This window comes from Bombina bombina, chromosome 5 (assembly GCF_027579735.1).
Source record: "Bombina bombina isolate aBomBom1 chromosome 5, aBomBom1.pri, whole genome shotgun sequence".
In the NCBI taxonomy this organism is placed as follows: domain Eukaryota; kingdom Metazoa; phylum Chordata; class Amphibia; order Anura; family Bombinatoridae; genus Bombina; species Bombina bombina.
The window spans coordinates 912919573-912944547 of NC_069503.1; positions in this window are offsets into that span (position 1 = coordinate 912919573).

A 24975-nucleotide genomic window follows, 5' to 3' on the forward strand; every position below is an offset into this window, starting at 1 on the left:
AAGACAGTTAATGCTTTCATTTATGATGCCATTGTTGATATTACTAAGATCAATGCTAAAAGTATAGCACTAGTTTCGGTTAGGAGGGTTTTGTGGCTGAAATCATGATCTGCAGACATGGTGTCTAAATCTAGATTTCTTTCTATTCCTTTTAAAGGGGTGTTTTTTGGGTCTTGATTACATTCTTTTTACAGTGACTTGGGGGAAAGGAACCTTTCTCCCTCAGGATAAGAAGTCTATGAGGCCTATTTATCAAATGTCTGTTGGACCTGATCCGACAGTGCGGATCAGGTCCTACAGACATTGCTCTTGTGAACTGCTGGTGCAATGCCGCCCCCTGCAGACCAGGGGGTGTCAATAAGGGGGTGTCAATCAACCCGATCGAACTTGATCGGTTTGAATTGTGGCGATCTCTGTCCTCATCAGAGCAGGCGGTCTTTAGACAGCTGCTTCATAACTCTGTCCGTTTCATCAGAGCAGGCGGACAGGGTTATGTAGCAGCGGTCTTTAGATCGCTGCTTCATAACTGTTGTTTCTGGCGAGTCTGAAGACTCGCCAGAAACACGGGCCCACAAGCTCCATATGGAGCTTGATAAATGGGCCTCTAAGGGTAAATGTAGGGTTTCTATCCATTTTTGTTCCTTTCATCAATCTAAGAACCAGAAGTCCTCCTCTTCATCCAAGAAGCAAGATTCCTCCAGTTTTTCTTGGAAGCCAACCCCTAATTGGAACAGGTCTAAACAGTCCAAAAAGCCTGTTTTCACTACCAAATATGCATGAAGGAACAGAATAGGTTTAAGATCAAGTACTCTCAGGGGAAAGTATCTTTAAAGGTAAAAGCCTTTTTTTATTTGATTTTGGATCTGAAATCTATGGGTGTAATAGTTCCAGTTCCAGAATTGGAACAGGGTCAATATTATTGGTGCAGGCTCCATCTTTACATTTAACAGTATCTCATACCAGCAAACTTTTGTTATTTCTTCAAGATCATGAATGGAAATTAAACTTTCTAAAAAGTTTTTTGTCTCCTCAGTGTAGGATTACTTTTCTGGGTGTAATAATTGACTCAGTCTCCATGACATTTTCTTTGACAGAACAGGGAAGGATAAATATTCACTCAGTTCCTTCTCCTTCTGTAGCTATTTGTATGGGAGTTTTAGGTCTGATGATAGCAGCCTCAGATGCTATTACTGTTGCTCGGTATCACATTAGGCCCCTTCAGCTTTGTATGCTTCACCTGTAGTGCAGGGATTACACTCATTTGTTTAAAGCAGGGGTCTCAAACTCAAATTACCTTAGGGCTACTGGTCAAATCTTCTTTTCCCATGGGGTCGCTTCCAAAACTTCGAACAAAATTATATATATATATATATATATATATATATATATATGGGCACAAGGGTTATAACAGCGACTATATATCCACTAAAGCTTAGAGTATGTGCAGCAAAGTGGGTAAAAAATCAAAACCATAAAGAATATATATATGAAAAATAAAGTAAAAAATATATATAAAATAAGGAACTTGGTAGTTCAATTTGAGTCTTTAGGATATATATAGTCCTTAGTATGTGTCCAACATATGGATGATATGTAGTAATAGATGGTATATAATACCCTTACCAGATATTACCCCAATCTAATGAGGTAAGTATGCCGCACTGGGGGTATGTGTTGGTAGTCCACTCTTCTCCTTGTATCCAGTGAGATAGCTGTATCAGTTTTCGTTAGCCTCCTGGAGTATGCAGGGATGTGTTTCTGATGGTAGATGTATCCCTTGAGCTTCCTGTGGATTGGTCCTTGGCCTCTTGGAGTACTTTTTCTGACTTGGTATGAACTTTCTCCGTCGTGAGTAATACCTTTGTGCTTGTTCCCAACTCTGGAATAGTTGTTCTCAACTGAAATCTTACTTTTAGCTCTGAAACCACTATAAAGTCATAAATCTGAAATACAGCGCCAGTTCACAGGTCGTTCTCACCTGCCCGGCTACAACCTAGCCGGGCAGGTGAGAACGACCTGTGAACTGGCGCTGTATTTCAGATTTATGACTTTATAGTGGTTTCAGAGCTAAAAGTAAGATTTCAGTTGAGAACAACTATTCCGGAGTTGGGAACAAGCACAAAGGTATTACTCACGACGGAGAAAGTTCATACCAATATATATATCCTAAAGACTCAAATTGAACTACCAAGTTCCTTATTTTATATATATTTTTTACTTTATTTTTCATATATATATTCTTTATGGTTTTGATTTTTTACCCACTTTGCTGCACATACTCTAAGCTTTAGTGGATATATAGGCGCTGTTATAACCCTTGTACCCACATTTACTCTTACTGCCTGGGGTATATACCTCATCCAGTATTTGCCTTATATAGCTGCCTGTATACCCTACACCAACTGACTAGCGCCTACTATAGAGTAACGCTTGTATCCACCCAGTTTTCTGAGTGGACACATTCTACTTGCACCTTCATATATATATATATATATATATATATATATATTGTTAGGAAGAGTGGTGTTAGGGCGCACTGTTCATAAAATTAGTAGCCAATATATTATTAATAGTGGTATCAGAGTAGTAGGTGTAGAGTGAAACTCAAAATATTGTTTAAAATAGATTGTTCTATATAATATATCTAGTATAAGTATTTGTACCAGCGGCGTTTGAATCAGTTGTATCAAAACATATTTGCAAGTAATATTATGTATTTGAGTAGGATGGTGTACCAATCAGATCAATTAGATATCCTGAAAAGAAAATAGTTTCCCTTTCTATTACAGTTAAAGGTACTAAAAATTCACTTAATATGACATCATAAAATACACAAAGTTCACAGGTTTTTGTAGTCCCAAAGTTCAAGTAGATTATGTAGAATAAACAATGTAGAATAAATGGTAGTTTTATATCTGATCCTTATGCTGTACATAAATGCCCATTTACTAGATGTAACCTCAATCCTATGAGGTAAGTGGGAAGCGTCTTTGGTAAATACAGTTGTCCCCCAGCAATCTGGAAAAGCTGCTTCTCTGCCTCTTTGGTGTTGTTATAAACACTGCTTTCCTGCTTCCTTAGGCCTAGATTTAGAGTTCGGCGGTAGCCGTCAAAACCAGCGTTAGAGGCTCCTAACGCTGGTTTTGGGCGCCCGCTGGTATTTGGAGTCAGTGATTAAAGGGTCTAACGCTCACTTTTCAGCCGCGACTTTTCCATACCGCAGATCCCCCTACGCCATTTGCGTAGCCTATATTTTCAATGGGATCTTTCTAACGCCGGTATTTAGAGTCGTTTCTGAAGTGAGCGTTAGAGCTCTAACGACAAAATTCCAGCCGCCTGAAAATAGCAGGAGTTAAGAGCTTTCTGGCTAACGCCGGTTTATAAAGCTCTTAACTACTGTACCCTAAAGTACACTAACACCCATAAACTACCTATGTACCCCTAAACCGAGCTCCCCCCACATCGCCGCCACTCGATTAAAATTTTTAACCCCTAATCTGCCGACCGCCACCTACGTTATATTTATGTACCCCTAATCTGCTGCCCCTAACCCCGCCGACCCCTGTATTATATTTATTCACCCCTAACCTGCCCCCCACAACGTCGCCGCCAGCTACTTACAATAATTAACCCCTAATCTTCCGACCGCAAATCGCCGCCACCTACGTTATCCCTATGTACCCCTAATCTGCTGCCCCTAACACCGCCGACCCCTATATTATATTTATTAACCCCTAATCTGCCCCCCTCAACGTCGCCGACACCTGCCTACACTTATTAACCCCTAATCTGCCGAGCGGACCTGAGCGCTACTATAATAAAGTTATTAACCCCTAATCCGCCTCACTAACCCTATCATAAATAGTATTAACCCCTAATCTGCCCTCCCTAACATCGCCGACACCTACCTTCAATTATTAACCCCTAAACTTCCGATCGGAGCTCACCGCTATTCTAATAAATGGATTAACCCCTAAAGCTAAGTCTAACCCTAACACTAACACCCCCCTAAATTAAATATAATTTTTATCTAACGAAATAAATTAACTCTTATTAAATAACTTATTCCTATTTAAAGCTAAATACTTACCTGTAAAATAAATCCTAATATAGCTACAATATAAATTATAATTATATTATAGCTATTTTAGGATTAATATTTATTTTACAGGCAACTTTGTAATTATTTTAACCAGGTACAATAGCTATTAAATAGTTAAGAACTATTTAATAGTTACCTAGTTAAAATAATAACAAAATTACCTGTAAAATAAGTCCTAACCTAAGATATAATTAAACCTAACACTACCCTATCAATAAAATAATTAAATAAACTACCTACAATTACCTACAATTAACCTAACACTACACTATCAATAAATTAATTAAACACAATTGCTACAAATAAATACAATTAAATAAACTAGCTAAAGTACAAAAAATAAAAAAGAACTAAGTTACAGAAAATAAAAAAATATTTACAAACATAATAAAAATATTACAACAATTTTAAACTAATTACACCTACTCTAAGCCCCCTAATAAAATAACAAAGCCCCCCAAAATAAAAAATTCCCTACCCTATTCTAAATTAAAAAAGTTACAAGCTCTTTTACCTTACCAGCCCTGAACAGGGCCCTTTGCGGGGCATGCCCCAAGAATTTCAGCTCTTTTGCCTGTAAAAAAAAACATACAATACCCCCCCCCAACATTACAACCCACCACCCACATACCCCTAATCTAACCCAAACCCCCCTTAAATAAACCTAACACTAATCCCCTGAAGATCTTCCTACCTTGTCTTCACCATCCAGGTATCACCGATCCGTCCTGGCTCCAAGATCTTCATCCAACCCAAGCGGGGGTTGGCGATCCATAATCCGGTGCTCCAAAGTCTTCCTCCTATCCGGCAAGAAGAGGACATCCGGACCGGCAAACATCTTCTCCAAGCGGCATCTTCGATCTTCTTCCATCCGGTGCGGAGCGGGTCCATCTTGAAGCAGGCGACGCGGATCCATCCTCTTCTTCCGATGTCTCCCGACTAATGACTGTTCCTTTAAGGGACGTCATCCAAGATGGCGTCCCTCGAATTCCGATTGGCTGATAGGATTCTATCAGCCAATCGGAATTAAGGTAGGAATTTTCTGATTGGCTGATGGAATCAGCCAATCAGAATCAAGTTCAATCCGATTGGCTGATCCAATCAGCCAATCAGATTGAGCTCGCATTCTATTGGCTGTTCCGATCAGCCAATAGAATGCGAGCTCAATCTGATTGGCTGATTGGATCGGCCAATCGGATTGAACTAGATTCTGATTGGCTGATTCCATCAGCCAATCAGAAAATTCCTACCTTAATTCCGATTGGCTGATAGAATCCTATCAGCCAATCGGAATTCGAGGGACGCCATCTTGGATGACGTCCCTTAAAGGAACAGTCATTAGTCGGGAGACATCGGAAGAAGAGGATGGATCCGCGTCGCCTGCTTCAAGATGGACCCGCTCCGCACCGGATGGAAGAAGATCGAAGATGCCGCTTGGAGAAGATGTTTGCCGGTCCGGATGTCCTCTTCTTGCCGGATAGGAGGAAGACTTTGGAGCACCGGATTATGGATCGCCAACCCCCGCTTGGGTTGGATGAAGATCTTGGAGCCAGGACGGATCGGTGATACCTGGATGGTGAAGACAAGGTAGGAAGATCTTCAGGGGATTAGTGTTAGGTTTATTTAAGGGGGGTTTGGGTTAGATTAGGGGTATGTGGGTGGTGGGTTGTAATGTTGGGGGGGGTATTGTATGTTTTTTTTTACAGGCAAAAGAGCTGAAATTCTTGGGGCATGCCCCGCAAAGGGCCCTGTTCAGGGCTGGTAAGGTAAAAGAGCTTGTAACTTTTTTAATTTAGAATAGGGTAGGGAATTTTTTATTTTGGGGGGCTTTGTTATTTTATTAGGGGGCTTAGAGTAGGTGTAATTAGTTTAAAATTGTTGTAATATTTTTATTATGTTTGTAAATATTTTTTTATTTTCTGTAACTTAGATCTTTTTTATTTTTTGTACTTTAGCTAGTTTATTTAATTGTATTTATTTGTAGCAATTGTGTTTAATTAATTTATTGATAGTGTAGTGTTAGGTTAATTGTAGGTAATTGTAGGTAGTTTATTTAATTATTTTATTGATAGGGTAGTGTTAAGTTTAATTATATCTTAGGTTAGGATTTATTTTACAGGTAAATTTGTTATTATTTTAACTAGGTAACTATTAAATAGTTCTTAACTATTTAATATTTATTGTACCTGGTTAAAATAATTACAAAGTTGCCTGTAAAATAAATATTAATCCTAAAATAGCTATAATGTAATTATAATTTATATTGTAGCTATATTAGGATTTATTTTACAGGTAAGTATTTAGCTTTAAATAGGAATAAGTTATTTAATAAGAGTTAATTTATTTCGTTAGATAAAAATTATATTTAACTTAGGGGGGTGTTAGTGTTAGGGTTAGACTTAGCTTTAGGGGTTAATCCATTTATTAGAATAGCGGTGAGCTCCGATCGGAAGTTTAGGGGTTAATAAGTGTAGGTAGGTGTCGGCGACGTTGTGGGGGGCAGATTAGGGGTTAATAAATATAACATAGGGGTCGGCGATGTTAGGGCAGCAGATTAGGGGTACATAGGGATAACGTAGGTGGCGGCGTTTTACGGAGCGGCAGATTAGGGGTTAAACGTGTAATGCAGGGGTCAGCGATAGCGTGGGCGGCAGATTAGGGGTTAATAAGTGTAAGGCTAGGGGTGTTTAGACTCGGGGTACATGTTAGAGTGTTAGGTGCAGACGTAGGAAGTGTTTCCCCATAGGAAACAATGGGGCTGCGTTAGGAGCTGAACGCTGCTTTTTTGCAGGTGTTAAGTTTTTTTTCAGCTCAAACAGCCCCATTGTTTCCTATGGGAGAATCGTGCACGAGCACGTTTTTGATGCCGGCCGCGTCCGTAAGCAGCTCTGGTATCGAGAGTTGCATTTGCGGTAAAAATGCTCTACGCTCCTTTTTTGGAGCCTAACGCAGCATTTGTTTGAACTCTCGATACCAGAGTTAAATTTATGGTGCGGCCAGAAAAAAACCCGCGGAGCGTTAACAGCCCTTTTACCGCCGAACTCTAAATCTAGGCCTTAGTATGGTAGAGATTTCTTTCTCCCTCCTTTTGGATTTGCTTAGTTATTCCCTCAGCTCCCAGTAATCCGTGATGTGGAATATATAGATAAGGGAACAAAAAATATGGAAAGGATAGTGCAACACTATTGTAGAAGCTTAAAACATATATTTATTTCATATGTAAAAAATGCTCACATTCTTCCACCTCAATCCAATATGAGGTATCAGTTAGGCATAGTGTTGCATTATAACAGGTACAAAATTCCAAGGTGAATAGTCAGAGGTGCAGAAAAACGGCATACAAGCAGTTTGTTAAATACAGTTCAATATATTTTTGTTCAAATCTCTCCTTACGCGTTTCAAAGGTTTAAAATAATGGGTTACCTTCTTCTTCAGAGGAAAATTTTAGAGTGTGATTGCTGGTATTTAGTTGGGGACTTAAATAGGGTTTACCTGTGTAATTACGATATTCTAGAGCTCTGATTGGCTCTGTCTAGTCATGTGATTAAAAGGTGTGTAGGCTAGTCTGCCAATCACTGGCCTTATGGATCGTACTTAATTGGTCTTGAATTACAAGATGTTTCAGGTTTAGGAGATACAGGATTGAAAACATCAATTTGAAATATCTCTAAAGTGTATTCGTTATCTATTTTGTTGGTTTGTTTTTTCATGAAAAACGGCAGCGATTAAAAGCGCGAGTGAGGAATTAGTGTGCATGCGTGATGCTACCGATTCAGTGTGTTCAGCAAATGCGACGGGGGTGTGTGCGTATAAACCAATCAAATTAGAGGTTCAGAAAATATTCGCATAACATCCCCGATCGCTGAGGATCTTTGCTCCTAAGTGGGTGGTTATAAAGGGGTTTGAATAAGCTAAAAAGGAAGTAATGCTAGGAGATAAATAAAATAAAATAATAAATATAATAATAAAAAATATGTAATAATAAAATGAATGCCCAAACTTATGATTAGTTTTAGCGCATGCGTATATTCAACCTTCTGTCATTTGACAGATGATTAGGGGTAAATGTAAATGTTAAAATGGCTAAGTATTTTACTTATAATATTTTCAATATGTTAGACATTGGGATGGATATACAGGGAGTGCAGAATTATTAGGCAAATGAGTATTTTGACCACATCATCCTCTTTATGCATGTTGTCTTACTCCAAGCTGTATAGGCTCGAAAGCCTACTACCAATTAAGCATATTAGGTGACGTGCATCTCTGTAATGAGAAGGGGTGTGGTCTAATGACATCAACACCCTATATCAGGTGTGCATAATTATTAGGCAACTTCCTTTCCTTTGGCAAAATGGGTCAAAAGAAGGACTTGACAGGCTCAGAAAAGTCAAAAATAGTGAGATATCTTGCAGAGGGATGCAGCACTCTTAAAATTGCAAAGCTTCTGAAGCGTGATCACAATCAAGTGTTTCATTCAAAATAGTCAACAGGGTCGCAAGAAGCGTGTGGAAAAACCAAGGCGCAAAATAACTGCCCATGAACTGAGAAAAGTCAAGCGTGCAGCTGCCAAGATGTCACCAGTTTGGCCATATTTCAGAGCTGCAACATCACTGGAGTGCCCAAAAGCACAAGGTGTGCAATACTCAGAGACATGGCCAAGGTAAGAAAGGCTGAAAGACGACCACCACTGAACAAGACACACAAGCTGAAACGTCAAGACTGGGCCAAGAAATATCTCAAGACTGATTTTTCTAAGGTTTTATGGACTGATGAAATGAGAGTGAGTCTTGAGGGGCCAGATGGATGGGCCCGTGGCTGGATTGGTAAAGGGCAGAGAGCTCCGGTCCGACTCAGACGCCAGCAAGGTGGAGGTGGAGTACTGGTTTGGGCTGGTATCATCAAAGATGAGCTTGTGGGGCCTTTTCGGGTTGAGGATGGAGTCAAGCTCAACTCCCAGTCCTACTGCCAGTTTCTGGAAGACACCTTCTTCAAGCAGTGGTACAGGAAGAAGTCTGCATCCTTCAAGAAAAACATGATTTTCATGCAGGACAATGCTCCATCACACGCGTCCAAGTACTCCCCAGCGTGGCTGGCAAGAAAGGGTATAAAAGAAGAAAATCTAATGACATGGCCTCCTTGTTCACCTGATCTGAACCCCATTGAGAACCTGTGGTCCATCATCAAATGTGAGATTTACAAGGAGGGAAAACAGTACACCTCTCTGAACAGTGTCTGGGAGGCTGTGGTTGCTGCTGCACGCAATGTTGATGGTGAACAGATCAAAACACTGACAGAATCCATGGATGGCAGGCTTTTGAGTGTCCTTGCAAAGAAAGGTGGCTATATTGGTCACTGATTTGTTTTTGTTTTGTTTTTGAATGTCAGAAATGTATATTTGTGAATGTTGAGATGTTATATTGGTTTCACTGGTAAAAATAAATAATTGAAATGGGTATATATTTTTTTTTTGTTAAGTTGCCTAATAATTATGCACAGTAATAGTCACCTGCACACACAGATATCCCCCTAAAATAGCTATAACTAAAAACAACCTAAAAACTACTTCCAAAACTATTCAGCTTTGATATTAATGAGTTTTTTTGGGTTCATTGAGAACATGGTTGTTGTTCAATAATAAAATTAATCCTCAAAAATACAACTTGCCTAATAATTCTGCACTCCCTGTATTTGGTTTATATGATATCTCAAACCAATCTAGGAATACCGTGTTTTCCAAAAGATGAACTAGTAATAGGGTTGGTATGGTTTTTAGTAAAGAATGATTTGAACTACATTCATATTTCAAGTCATTCTGATTAGTAAATTCATTGCTACCTGCTCTTAATTGTGTAACACATTATATGTGCATTAAAAGGATTAAAACAAAGTAGGCTTTGATAGCGATTCAAAACTTAATATAAAATATGAGATATGCAATTATACATGTTAAAACGATTTTCCTATATGAACGAACAAACACAGTAAATATATTAAAAATAGACTGTTTGTTAAAAATTATTTCACATTCTTGTAGGGTAATTGTTAGAGACCAAGACAGTGTCCCAGAGAGGGTTGATTTCAGTCTAGTAGAATGTCTCACATAATATTTAAAATAAGGAATTTAGTGGGTAATTTCATTAGAGATCTGTAAATTTATCTACAGGATTATTATAAAACGAGGAATACTTATAAATGATATTAAACAGGTGTCTGTATCCTAGGAAATGTATCTTTAGTTTGGAAGGTTTTTATTTCCTGGTCATTTAGAACTTCCTAGAATTCTTCAATTTCTTCAGGATGGTTTGGATAAAGTTGTATCTGCTAGTTCTGTAAAGGGCAAAATCTCTTCTCTTTCTGTCTTGTTTCACAAGAAGATTACTACATTTCAAAATATTCTGAATCTTGTCCAGGATTTACCTAGGATTAAGACTGTAATTATACAAATTTCTCCTTAATGGAATCTAGTTTGGTTTTAAGAGTTGTGCAGGTTCCTCCTTTTAAACCTATGCATGCTTTGGATATTCAGCTTTTGTCCTGAAAGGTCTTGTTTCTTTTGGCTATTTCCTCTGCTAGAAGAGTTTCTGAATTGTCTGCTCTTTGTTTTGAGCCTTCTTATCATGTTTTTCATTAACATAAGGCAAATTTATTTTTTTTGCCTAAGGTGGGTTCGACTTACAATATCAATTCTGAGATTGTTGTTCCCTCTTTTTGTCCTAATCCAAAATGTGGATGTGGGTCAGAACTTTGAAGTTCTATTTGCAGGCTACTAAGGATTTTAGATTTTAATCTTTTAGCTTGCTTGTTCTTTTTTTCTTTTGATCAGAAGGCTACTACTTTCTCGTTAGCCTCTTGGTTGAAGCTTTTGATTCATAAAGCTTACTTGGAGGCAGGTCAGTCTCCTCCTAAACAGATTACTGCCTATTCTACCAGATCAGTTGCTACTTCATGGGCTTTTAAAAATGAGGTCTTTTTGGTGGTGAGAGTCCAAAAAGCCCCCGCCCATTTAATTTCTTTTTTTAATGTTTTTTTCCTGGTGGCATTTCAAGTATGCACTTTTTTTTCCTGCTCATTTTTGTATTGCTTTTATTTATTTTCCTACCTTCTTCTTTCTCTGGCTTGGCTAAACTAGTTTCTAGAGAGGTGCAAGGGGTTTTAAGGGCTCTTGACGTTTTGAAATCTTTGCCTCCTCCTAGTAGTCAGGAGTATAATGCCCAGGAGTAATGGATTGAGGACTCTCACCACCATGAAATAAATTAATTTATTAGGTAAGCATAAATTATATATTTTTATTAATTGCAAAGGATGTTTTTCAGATGTAACTATAAAAGAGAACTTCAGAGAGATTATCTCAGAAATATATATTTACAGTCTATACACAACATGTAAAAACTACAATAGTAATAACAGTAAATGAAAGCTTGAAAACACATGCCCTCAATTTAAAGGGACATGAAACCCACAGGCTAACTACAACCCTTTGTGTTGGGGAATACATATGGTAGACATGTACAGCAGCTGTCTCTATCAACTCCTAACAAGGAGCAAAATAGACTGAGTTGTGGCAATATCTTTTAAATACAAGTGGTGATATCACTTAGAAGCTGGTTTTCCATAATTGGTATTAAAGGGACAGTCTACACCAGAATTATTATTGTTTAAAAAGATAGATAGTCCCTTTATTACCCATTCCCTAGTTTTGCACAACTAACACAGTTATATAAATACACTTTTTACCTCTGTGATTACCATGTATCTAAGCATCTGCAAACTGCCCCCATATTTCACTTCTTTTGACAGACATCCATTTTAGCCAATCAGAGATGGCTCACTTGAACTCCACATGCGTGAGCACAGTGTTATCTATATGACGCACATGAAATAACACCCTCTAGTTGTGAAAAACTGTCAAAATGCCCTGAGAGAAGAGGTGGCCTTCAAGGGCTTAGAAAGTAGCATATGAATTTCCTAGATTTAGCTTTCAACTAAGAATACCAAGAAAACAAAGCAAAATTGATGATAAAAGCAAATTGAAAAATTGTTTAAAATTACATTCTGTATCTGAATCATGAAAGTTTATTTTGGACTATACTGGCCCTTTAACTAGCATATACAGGGTATTTTTATTACTTTGATCCAGTATTGTATATTCAGCATCCTTTTCTAATAGATACAGAAAACACTACACTATATATTGATTTATTTTTACATGTCAAAAGTAAAGCTTTCTCTTAACAAAGAATCCACCTTGAACCTTCCTTCTTTTCTGGTATGTATTAATATACAGACTTTGACATTTCAATCTAATTAATATTTATGGATATATAACTTAAGATATGCTAAGCAGTGGATGTCAGTGCTATTAATTTGCATTTTTAGGTATTTTTCATTTTATTAACCCCTTCAGTGCTCAGCCATTTCAACCTGTGCTAAAGCCAATTTAAATAATTTGCACTCATTGAACTCCATTTATCAAGGCTTCAACTCCCAATCCACCTGTGTCTGCACATAAAAATATGCTTGTAATTTAGTTTTCAGACTTACCAGGGTACCCTATTAAAAAAAATGGGGGGGGGGGGGGGTTATGTGCACAGATTCAATTACATGGTTTACTCAATTGAATGGTGTGCTTAGTTGCCATGATACCCATCCATAGCCTGGTTTTATATTTTGTGCTGTTTTTCTAATTTACAGAACATAATTTATACTTGCATTGCCCCAGTGAGATGAGGAGGACATAGAGGTACCAATCATCCTAGAAAAACAAGAGGTTCCTGAGAATATAGAAGATGCTCATGAAAGTAGTGCAGTGTCTGCTGGAAGACAATTTATTGCCATACTATTCCAATAAGTAAACATTTGCAATGTAGAAAGCATTTTTTTAAATAGTTTTGTCAATACTGTAGATTTATATTTATATTAAATTGGGTGTACTTTCTGTAAAAATTTGGCAACATTTGTAAATACTCAATAAAAAATAACACAAATTTATTTCGAATATGCACCTGTTTTGACGATTCATACCAAGTCTAATTATTCTATCTAGAAACTTCCGGCTAGATTACAAGTTGTGCATTAGGGTTAAAAAGCAGCGTTAAGGGGTCCTAACGCTGCTTTTTAACGCCCGCTGGTATTACGAGTCTTGAAATGACAGGTGTACCGCTCACTTTTTTATGGGATAACGCCGTAACATAAAACTCTTAACTAAAGTGCTAAAAAGTACACTAACACCCATAAACTACCTATTAACCCCTAAACTGAGGTCCCCCCCCACATCGCAAACACTAAAAAAAATATTTTTAACTCCGAATCTGACGAACCGGACATCGCCGCCACTATAAAATATATATTAACCCTTAATCTGCCGTCCCTAACATCGCCGACACCTACCTACATTTATTAACCCCTAATCTGCCGCCCCCAACGTCACCGCAACTATATTAAATGTATTAAGCCCTAAATCTAAGTCTAACCCTAACACCCCATAACTTAAATATCATTTAAATAAATCTAAATAAAATTACTATCATTCACTAAATTATTCCTATTTAAAACTAAATTCTATCAGCCAATCAGAATTAAGGTAGGAAAAATCCTATTGGCTGATGCAATCAGCCAATAGGATTAAGCTTGCATTCTATTGGCTGATCCAATCAGCCAATAGAATGCGAGCTCAATCCTACTGGCTGATTGGATCAGCCAATAGGATTGAACTTCAATCCTATTGGCTGATTGCATTAGCCAATAGGATATTTTCTACCTTAATTCCGATTGGCTGATAGAATTCTATCAGCCAATCGGAATTCAAGGGATGCCATCTTGGATGACGTCATTTAAACGAACCTTCATTCTTCAGTTGGACTTCGTTGGAAGAGGATGCTCCGCGTCAGATGTCTTGAAGATGGAGCCGCTCCGTGCCGGATGGATGAAGATAGAAGATGCCGTCTGGATGAAGACTTCTGCCTGTCTGGAGGACTTCTTCTGGCCGGCTTTGATGAAGACTTCTGCCCGTCTGGAGGACCACTTCGCCGGCTTTGTTGAGGACTTCGGCCTGGCTGGGTGAAGACTTCTCAAGGTAGGGTGATCTTCAAGGGGTTACTGTTAGGTTTTATTAAGGGGGTATTGGGTGGGTTTTAGAGTAGGGTTGGGTGTGTGGGTGGTGGGTTTTAATGTTGGGGGGGTATTGTATTTTTTTTTTACAGGTAAAAGAGCTGGTTACTTTGGGGCAATGCCCCGCAAAAGGCCCTTTTAAGGGCTATTTGTAATTTAATATAGGGTAGAGATTTTTATTATTTTGGGGGGCTTTTTTTTTTTTATTAGAGGGATTAGATTAGGTGTAATTAGTTTAAAAAAACCTGTAATTATTTTATTATTTTCTTTAATTTAGGGTGTTTTTTTCGTACTTTAGATAATTTTTTTCTATTGTATTTAATTGTAGTTAGTTTAGGTAATTAATTTAATTATAGTGTAGTGTTAGGTGTAATTGTAACTTAGGTTAGGATTTATTTTACAGGTAAATTAGAATTTATTTTAACTAGGTAGTTATTAAATAGTTAATAACTATTTAATAACTATTGTAGCTAGTTAAAATAAATACAAAGTTGCCTGTAAAATAACAATAAACCATAAGATAGCTACAATGTAACTATTAGTTATATTGTAGCTAGCTTAGGGTTTATTTTATAGGTAAGTATTTAATTTTAAATAGGAATAATTAACGGCTAGATTTAGATTTTTGCGGCCAAAGGGCATATTTACCGCCACTTCAACTCTAAATACCAGCGTTGCTTACAGTAGCGGCCAGCTGGAAAAACATTCTTGGGCACGATTCCCCCATAGGAAACAATGGGGCAGTTTGAGCTGCAAAAAAACCTAACACCTGCAAAAAAGCAGCATTCAGCTCCTAACGCAGCCCCATTGTTTCCTATGGGGAAACACTTCCTAAGTCTGCACCTAATACCCTAACATGAACCCCGAGTCTAAACACCCCTAACCTTACACTTATTATCCCCTAATCTGCTGCCCCCGCTATCGCTGACACCTGCATTTTATTATTAAACCCTAATCTTCCGCTCCGGACACCGCCGCAACCTACATTATCCCTATGTACCCCTAATCTGCTGCCCCTAACATCGCCGACACCTACATAATATTTATTAACCCCTAATCTGCCCCCCCAACGTCGCCGCTACCTTACCTACACTTATTAACCCCTAATCTGCCGACTGGACCTCGCCACCACTATAATAAATGTATTAACCCCTAAACCGCCGCACTCCCGCTTCGCAAACCCTATAATAAATAGTATTAACCCCTAATCTGCCCTCCCTAACATCTTTGACACCTAACTTCAAGTATTAACCCCTAATCTGCCGGCCCGGACCTCGCCGCTACTCTAATACATGTATTAACCCCTAAAGCTAAGTCTAACCCTAACACTAACACCCCCCTAAGTTAAATATAATTTTTATCTAATGAAATAAATTAAATCTTATTAAATAAATTATTCCTATTTAAAGCTAAATACTTACCTGTAAAATAAATCCTAATATAGCTACAATATAACGAATAATTATATTGTAGCTATTTTAAGATTTATATTTATTTTACAGGCAACTTTGTATTTATTTTAACTAGGTACAATAGCTATTAAATAGTTATTTACTATTTAATAGCTACCTAGTTAAAATAATAACAAAATTACCTGTAAAATAAATCCTAACCTAAGTTACAATTAAACCTAACACTACACTATCAATAAATAAATTAACTAAACTACCTACAATTAAATCAACTAAACTAAATTACAAAAAATAAAAAAAGATTACAAGCTAATTACACCTACTCTAAGCCCCCTAAAAAAAAACAAAGCCCCCCAATATAAAAAATGCCCTAAACTATTCTAAAATAAAAAGTTAACAGCTCTATTACCTTACCAGCCCTTAAAAGGGCTTTTTGCGGGGCATGCCCCAAATAAATCAGCTCTTTTGCCTGTAAAAAAAAACATACAATACCCCCCAACATTATAACCCACCACCCACATACCCCTAATCTAACCCAAACCCCCCTTAAATAAACCTAACACTACCCCCCTGAAGATCTCCCTACGTTGTATTCACCCAGCCGGGTATCACCGATCCGTCCAGAAGAGGTCCTCCAGAGGGTCTGAAGTCTTCATCCTATCCGGCCAGAAGAGGTCCTCCAGAGGCTCGGAAGTCTTCATCCAGGCGGAATCTTCTATCTTCTTCCATCCGGAGCAGAGCGGGTCCATCTTGAAGCAGCCAGCGCGGATCCATCCTCTTCTAACGCCGTCCTAAGTCCGAATGAAGGTTCCTTTAAATGACGTCATCCAAGATGGCGTCCCTTGAATTCCGATTGGCTGATAGGATTCTATCAGCCAATCGGAATTAAGGTAGGAAAAATCTGATCAGATTCAAGTTCAATCAGATTGGCTGATTCAATCAGCCAATCAGATTGAGCTCTCATTCTATTGGCTGATCGGAACAGCCAATAGAATGCAAGCTCAATCTGATTGGCTGATTCAATCAGCCAATCAGATTTTTCCTACCTTAATTCCGATTGGCTGATAGAATCCTATCAGCCAATTGGAATTCGAGGGATGCCATCTTGGATGATGTCATTTAAAGGAACCTTCATTCGGAGTTAGGACGTCGTTAGAAGAGGATGGACCCGCTCCGCTCCTGATGGAAGAAGATAGAAGATTCCGCCTGGATGAAGACTTCCTCTGGAGGACCTCTTCTGGCCGGATAGGATGAAGACTTTGGACCTTCTGGAGGACCTCTTCTGGATGGATCGGTGATACCCGGCTGGGTGAATACAAGGTAGGGAGATCTTCAGGGGGGTAGTGTTAGGTTTATTTAAGGGGGGGTTGGGTTAGATTAGGGGTATGTGGGTGGTGGGTTGTAATGTTGGGGGGGTATTGTATGTTTTTTTTTTACAGGCAAAAGAGCTGATTTCTTTGGGGCATGCCCCGCAAAAAGCCCTTTTAAGGGCTGGTAAGGTAATAGAGCTGTTAACTTTTTATTTTAGAATAGGGTAGGGTATTTTTTTATTTTGGGGGGCTTTGTTATTTTTTTAGGGGGCTTAGAGTAGGTGTAATTAGTTTAAAATTCTTGTAATCTTTTTTTTGTAATTTAGTTTAGCTGATTTAATTGTAGGTAATTGTAGGTAGTTTAGTTAATTAATTTATTGATAGTGTAGTGTTAGGTTTAATTGTAACTTAGGTTGGGATTTATTTTACAGGTAATTTTGTTATTATTTTAACTAGGTAGCTATTAAATAGTAAATAACTATTTAATAGCTATTGTACCTAGTTAAAATAAATACAAAGTTGCCTGTAAAATAAATATAAATCCTAAAATAGCTACAATATAATTATTCGTTATATTGTAGCTATAATAGGATTTATTTTACAGGTAAGTATTTAGCTTTAAATAGGAATAATTTATTTAATAAGATTTAATTTATTTCGTTAGATAAAAATTATATTTAACTTAGGGGGGTGTTAGTGTTAGGGTTAGACTTAGCTTTATGGGTTAATACATTTATTAGAGTAGCGGCGAGGTCCGGTCGGCAGATTAGGGGTTAATACTTGAAGTTAGGTGTCGGCGATGTTAGGGAGGGCAGATTAGGGGTTAATACTATTTATTATAGGGTTTTTGAGGCGGGAGTGCGGCGGTTTAGGGGTTAATACATTTATTATAGTGGCAGCGAGGTCTGGTCGGCAGATTAGGGGTTAATAAGTGTAGGTAAGGTAGTGGTGACGTTGGGGGGTCAGATTAGGGGTTAATAAATATTATGTAGGTGTCGGCGATGTTAGGGGCAGCAGATTAGGGGTTCATAGGGATAATGTATGTGGCGGCGGTGTGCGGTCGGCAGATTAGGGGTTAAAAAAAATTATTAGAGTGGCGGCGATGTGGGGGGCCTCGGTTTAGGGGTACATAGGTAGTTTATGGGTGTTAGTGTACTTTATAGCACAGTAGTTAAGAGCTTTATAACCCTGCGTTAGCCCTTTACTCCTGACTTTTTTCTGCGGCTGGAGTTTTGTCGTTAGAGTTCTAACGCTCACTTCAGCCAATTGGCATAAGGGGATCTGCAGTATAGAAAAGTCGCGGCTGGAAAGTGAGCATTGGGAGCAGCAGATTAGGGGTTAATAAGTGTAAGATTAGGGGTGTTTAGACTCGGGGTTCATGTTAGGGTGTTAGGTGTAGACATAAAAAGTATTTCCCCATAGGAATCAATGGGGCTGCGTTAGGAGCTTTACGCTGCTTTTTTTCAGGTGTTAGGTTTTTTTCAGCCGGCTCTCCCCCATTGATTCCTGTGAGGAAATCGTGCACGAGCACATTTTACCTGCTTACCGCTAACGTAAGCAGCGCTGGTATTGAGGTGAGATGTGGAGCTAAATTTAGCTCTCTGCTCACTTTTTTTGCGGCTAACACCGGGTTTGTAAAAACCTGTAATACCAGCGTTGTCTTAAGTGAGCGGTGAGAATAAAATGCTCGTTAACACCACACAGCGTTACCGACAAAACTCGTAATCTAGACATTCATTATTTCAGCAAAATATTTTCACATAAACATGCAATAAAATAATAATAATAAAGCCAATGGAATGTTACATAACTTTATTAGGAATGTCCGTTGTTGTATTCACAAAATGTGCAAATAACGTTATTCAGTTACAATTTCATTTTAGGATCTAGGAAAGTAAAATTTTGAGGCCCCCACTTTTCACAGCAGAACTGCTGATTCCATTGTATGGTACTTATGAGCATCGGTGGGCTTAGGGGCATCCCACAGTACAGTTGTGACTGTACAGTTTATGAAATGCTATGGCGTATGTAAAGGGTCAGAGGCAGAAAATGGATGCGGCTCCAATGTCTTAGATGCTATAATGATCTACGTAGGAGGGTTACTATAAATCAATAATAAAGTTTCTAGTTGCCTATATGTTGTTGTATGTTGCCTGTATCTTGCATTTTAAAATTGTTGTATTTTTTCTAACTCTTATATCTCTACTAACTTTTATTCAGAATAAAATAAATAACAGTATTGAAAATAAATACATTTACATTAAACAATAACATCTACCTACTTACTAACATATCTGCTTATCTAACTACTCATCTAACTATATATCTACTATCTAATCTGAATAAAAATAACAATTATTTTAAAAAACCAATACATACCAAAAACAATATTATAAAATGTATAAAACATTATTGTGAAAGGGATATGAATCTTAGATGTTTCCTTCCATGATTCAGATAGAGCATGCCAATGTATTCTTTATTGTCCAGTTCTTTCATTATCATACCTGCTTCATTCTCTTGGTATTGTTTTATGACCAAGAGAACCCAGAAAATAAGATGATACAGGTAAATTGAATTTTTTTTTTTCAAAAAGAATGGTCTATCTGAATTGTGAAATTAAAATTCTGGGTTTTATATGCCTTGCAGTGTACAGTCCATGCACTTATAAAATACAATATCTTGTCTCAGTGTTCCCTCTTAGGCCAGTTTTGTGAGCAGCCCAGCAGTGAAACAGTTAATAGGGAGACCTATTAGTCTGCAGTGTTTGCTAATTGCTCAAATTAACTGTTTCACTGCTGGGCCACTCACAAAACTGGCCTTAGAGGGAACACTGCTTGTTATGTGTTTCAGTTCAAGAGTGGATACTGGATGTTAGATCACCGCTCTACCTAAGGCCTATTATAAATATAACCCCAAGAAGTGACCGTTCCTTCCCATCCTTTTTGGTTAGCCAATATTCACAAAAGCAGACAAGAGTGAGGTCCATGTCCCAAAGGCCTGGTTGTGGCAGTAGTAGGAGAGTCAGGAGGGTCATAGCTGAAAACAGTCCAGGTGTTATCCCAGCATCATCCACTGGCACAGTCATTATAACTGTCATACAGCATGATGGGGATACACAGCAGACTGAGATTTGTACTGCAATAGAGGCAGATGTTGTTATCAGTTCAGTACCATCCCCTAGTCTTATTTGCTCACCTCCCTTCCAGCAATATTCTGATGAAGAATCAACAGTTTCTGCTACTGCAACAATTCAGGATGATGTGAGGTTACCTGCCTCAACAACCCCAGAGCAGCACACAGGGAGGTAACATAGACTTTTTCTGTTATCATTCATGTTTTTCATAGTGAATGTAACAGTACAGTTTTTTAATTGTATTTGTTTGTTTTCTAGGTAAACCCATGACAAGCCATAGGAACATCCACACATTTTTAAAACAAATTAAAAGTTTTAAAAATGTATATTTTATGGATTAAAAAAAGATTGGATAAACTTGAAAGTTTTTTGTTTTTTATTAGAAGCAAATGAGATTAGTTTTATATTTTTTATTTATGGTTTGTATATATGCAGTGTGCATCATAATGATATGGCATTGATATGTGGCGTTTCATTATGTTCATCACTGGGTAATAATTTTCCATTTTGAAAAACAGTTGTGAAAAAATAGAAATGGTTTATTAAAAATTATGCAAAAAAAGATAAATAAAGCAACACAAAACCGATATATGTATGTATATGTATGTATATATATATATATATATATATATATATATATATATATATATATATATATATATATATATATATATATATATATACACATACACACATGCAAGGGTTGTACCAAAAGTAACACAAAAGTGGGCATAACTTTTTTATTAACTGATGTACTGATGTAGGTTGTTCAAATTGCACATGTTGTTGGAGTGAATCTTCCTCTATATTGGGGTTTCAGAATATGTTTCTTCCTTGCTGGTGACTAATGGATTCCAAGCAGAAGCAACTGTCATTGAGTTCTTGACGATGGAGGCGTGCAGGCTGTTCGGCATCCACAGAAGGCTACAAAATGTGTACAGAGATGACACCACGGACAAGAGCAATGTGCCCAGGTGGATGAAGAAGTTTGCAGAAGAGGAAACCAGCATTGACAACAAACTGCGCAGTGGGTGACCATCAACTGTGACCACTGACACAAATTGTCAGCGAGTGGACCAATTGATTCGTACCGGCAGACATGTCACAATCTGTGAGCTTGCTGCACAACTAGACTGTGGTAACAATGTCATACAGAAGATGGTTGGAAACTTAGGGTATAGGAAAGTGTGTGCGAAGTGGGTACCTTGGCAGTTGACACCCGGTTTAAAGGAGAGAAGGGTGGAAGTCTGCTCTGATCTGCTTGAAGCATTTAAAGCCGATGAAGACACATTTTTTTCCAATCTGGTGAAAGGGGATTAAACGTGGGCGTATCTTTATGATGCGGAAATGAAGAATCAGTCCATGGAATGGCGTCACACCTCTTCTCCAAGGCCTAAGAAGTTCAAGAGCCAGCGATCAGCAAAGAAAGCCATGGTGGTATTTTGGGATGACAAGGGTGTCATTCTCCTTGATTTTCTTGAACGTTGCCATACCATTAACAGCGAGCGGTACATTGAGACACTCCAGAAGCTTAGAGAAGCCATTAGGAGGAAGAGACCGAACAAGAATCTGAGAGTGATCCACATTCACAATTACAATGCACGACCGCTGGTCCGTGGTCCCCCATTTACTGTGCAGCCCGGATCCGGTGCCCTCCAACTTCTACCTATTCGGTCCAATGAAGTACAGTCTTCGGGGATAATTATTTGATGACACAGACAAGGTGAAAATAGTTCTGAAGAAGTGGGTAAGACAGTGCAAACCTGAATTTTTTCAAAGAGGATTTGAGAGTTGAGTTCAACGATGGCGCAAATGTATCGCTTGTAATGGAGACTATGCTGAGTAGTACCTTTGTATAGAGGGAAAGTTACTCCAACAACATGCACATAAATGACCTACATCAGTTAATAAAAAAGTTATGCCCACTTTTGCATTACTTTTGGTACAGCAACAGAAAGGAGGCATATATGGCACAGTGCTCTTGTGCTGTCTATAGGAATGCAGATGATGGCCATTTGCCGTCTTGCACACCTAAAGAGTTTAAATACTCTGGGCAAGATTACAAGTCGGGTGGTATGTATATTCCACATGTGATATGGTCTTTTTGCAAGCAATTTGCATTGCCATTATATTGCAAGTCTTTAAAAATCACGATCGCCTTTTACGCAACAATTCTTTCCGCACACGAAGAGCTGTAGTTAAGAGTTTTCTGCAACAAAAAAGTTTCATGAAACACTTCAAAAATACATTACAAAGTACAGTTATACTCATATTAACACTGTCTATTAAAAATTATTTTAAAAATATATTGCACACAAAATTTATAAGGGCTCAAAGATAGGAGATCTGGGGTGTTAGAAAAAAAGCAGACAAAGGGATTTTACATTGACATACATACACATACATAGAGAAACTTCGATTTATATGTATAGAGATATGTTTAAAAGATTTCACATTACAATCTTATGCACATTAAACAATATCTCAGATCGATTTTCAAAGAGATATTCACATATAGCTCTCGAGATATCTAGACATATATATTCATATACATATCTCGCTATAAATAGATATATCTGTCTAAAATCATCACAAATATATAGCAATATTTATTTACAAATAGAACATTTTCCGTTAACAAAACATTCTTGCAATATGAAATATTCAGATTTTCATGTACACTTTTCAAGAAGAATACGTTATGGGCTTTTTTTTCTATTTGTCTTTTCCATTGACTTCTATGGGGGAATACGTGAACGTGCACGCAATATGGCTTTTTGAACTACATGGGTTGACGCACGCACAAAATAAGTTATTTTGCAACTTGTAATATCTGCGCAACCTCAAATGTGTGAAAACCTTAACTCAAACAGTGTATTCGCAATTGCGAAAACCAGATTTGCAGCACGACTTGTAATGTTGCCCTCTAAATTTCCTATATTTATTATATATATATATATATATATATATATATATATATATATATATATATATATATATTTATATATATATATATATTTACCAATAAGGAAGAATGGTTAAACCAACAGTAAGAGGCAATAAAAATAATATTCCCTCCACTGGAGGTTTAAAAGTATACCCTTGTCTGGCACAAACTACTAATGGTCATATTAATACAATTAGTGAGAATACCATAGTAAATGCATTAAACACACCATTTAATAGTATAGCAAATACATAATTGCTTATCATAATTATTCCAATATTTGTATCAAAGATATAGTAATATAAGCCACTTCAGCGATATAAAAAAAAAAATAACAAAGTTCACAGCAGAAAATAAAGGGTACCCTTTGAGAAAAAATTATTATATATAGGGAGCTCCCTATCAGTTGTGTGCACCCATTCACCGGATTCGGGTTATGTAAACCCACAGAGTTATTCCATCATTATTAAACTGCACTTCCATAGGTGTCGAAGAAATTCCTTGATGCAGCTGAAAACCCAATTAGTAAGCAAGCAGGTAAGGTAGCGGTTAAAGCACTCTCCCCCAATCTGATGTCTCAGTCTAATGCAAGATAAGTTGTCAGCACATATCGTTCTCACCATATCTCATAAACTGACAATCAGTATGTCTGTGGTTATCCGTGACTAAGGCTGAATATGTGACTTACCCTCCTGATGTCTTCCCATATAGCTCATTTTCATGGGGGCCGGTTGCTAAATGGACAAACCTTACGCTTACCGGTTTCTTTGTGGGTCATAAATGCTGCAAAAGTGCGTCCTCTGTAAAGTCACCTGGATCCAATGTTTGCAGTTTATCCGGTGTCTGCTGAGAAAAAACTGCAGCTGCCTTGCCTAATAATGCCTAATAATGCACACAACATTTCTGAATTCTTAATTTGATGCATTGTAAGAATATAAATTATGTGAAATACGAATGAGTGTTTGCTAAGCTTTTTGAAACATAGCTTTTGATTCTGTGTTTTGCTATATTTTAGTAATTCCCAAAATGTTTTCTCACTGCCAGGGTATGAAATATTCTGCTATAGCTTTAAACCTTTTTCAATTTAAGCCAGCTTTTTATTACACAGGCTTCTTCAGCTTTATGTATAGGCAAATGAGTTGGCTTTGCTACAGTGAGATAAGAAATCCCTAGAACTGGAATCTCAATCAAGGGTTGTCAAGGAATTCTTCTTGTCACTGTAGAAAAATGAGAAAACACATGACTACTAGGATTTTTATTTTTACTATTCATAAAGCTTATTGCCTGAATTATTTGTCTCTACAACATGTAGAAAAAAATGATTAATATTTGTATTATAATAGGGACAAGGGCGCTATAGGATGCACAACAGGTATCATTTTATGACTTTATAAAAACAAAGAAGTTGTAAATAATAAATATATATATTATTATTATTATCGGTTATTTGTAGAGCGCCAACAGATTCCACAGCGCTATAAACAAAGGGGAGTATAAAACAATTAAGGGATAAAGTGGGTAGAGGGCCCTGCCAAGAGTTGCGCTGTTGTAATCCACTCTTAAGAAGGTGATCTACAAACAGCTGGGCTTTTAGGCTTACATGCTAAGGGGGTTCAGGGGATAGCAATGGAGGAGTGGAACTGGTATAAAGTAAGGTTAGCATAGGTTGTATGCATCCTTGAACAGCAGAGTCTTTAGGGAGCGCTTGAAGCTTTCAAAACTAGGGGAGAGTCTTGTGGAGCGAGGCAGAGAGTTCCACAAGATGGGAGCCAGTCTGAAGAAGTCCTGTAAACGGGAGTGCAATGAGGTAACCAGAGAGGAGGAGAGTAGGAGGTCATGAGCAGAGCGAAGGGGACGGGAGGGAGAGTATCTGGAGACAAGGTCTGAGATATAGGGGGGAGCAGTGCAGTTGAGGGCTTTGTATGTCAGAGTGAGAATTTTGTGTTTGATCCTAGAGG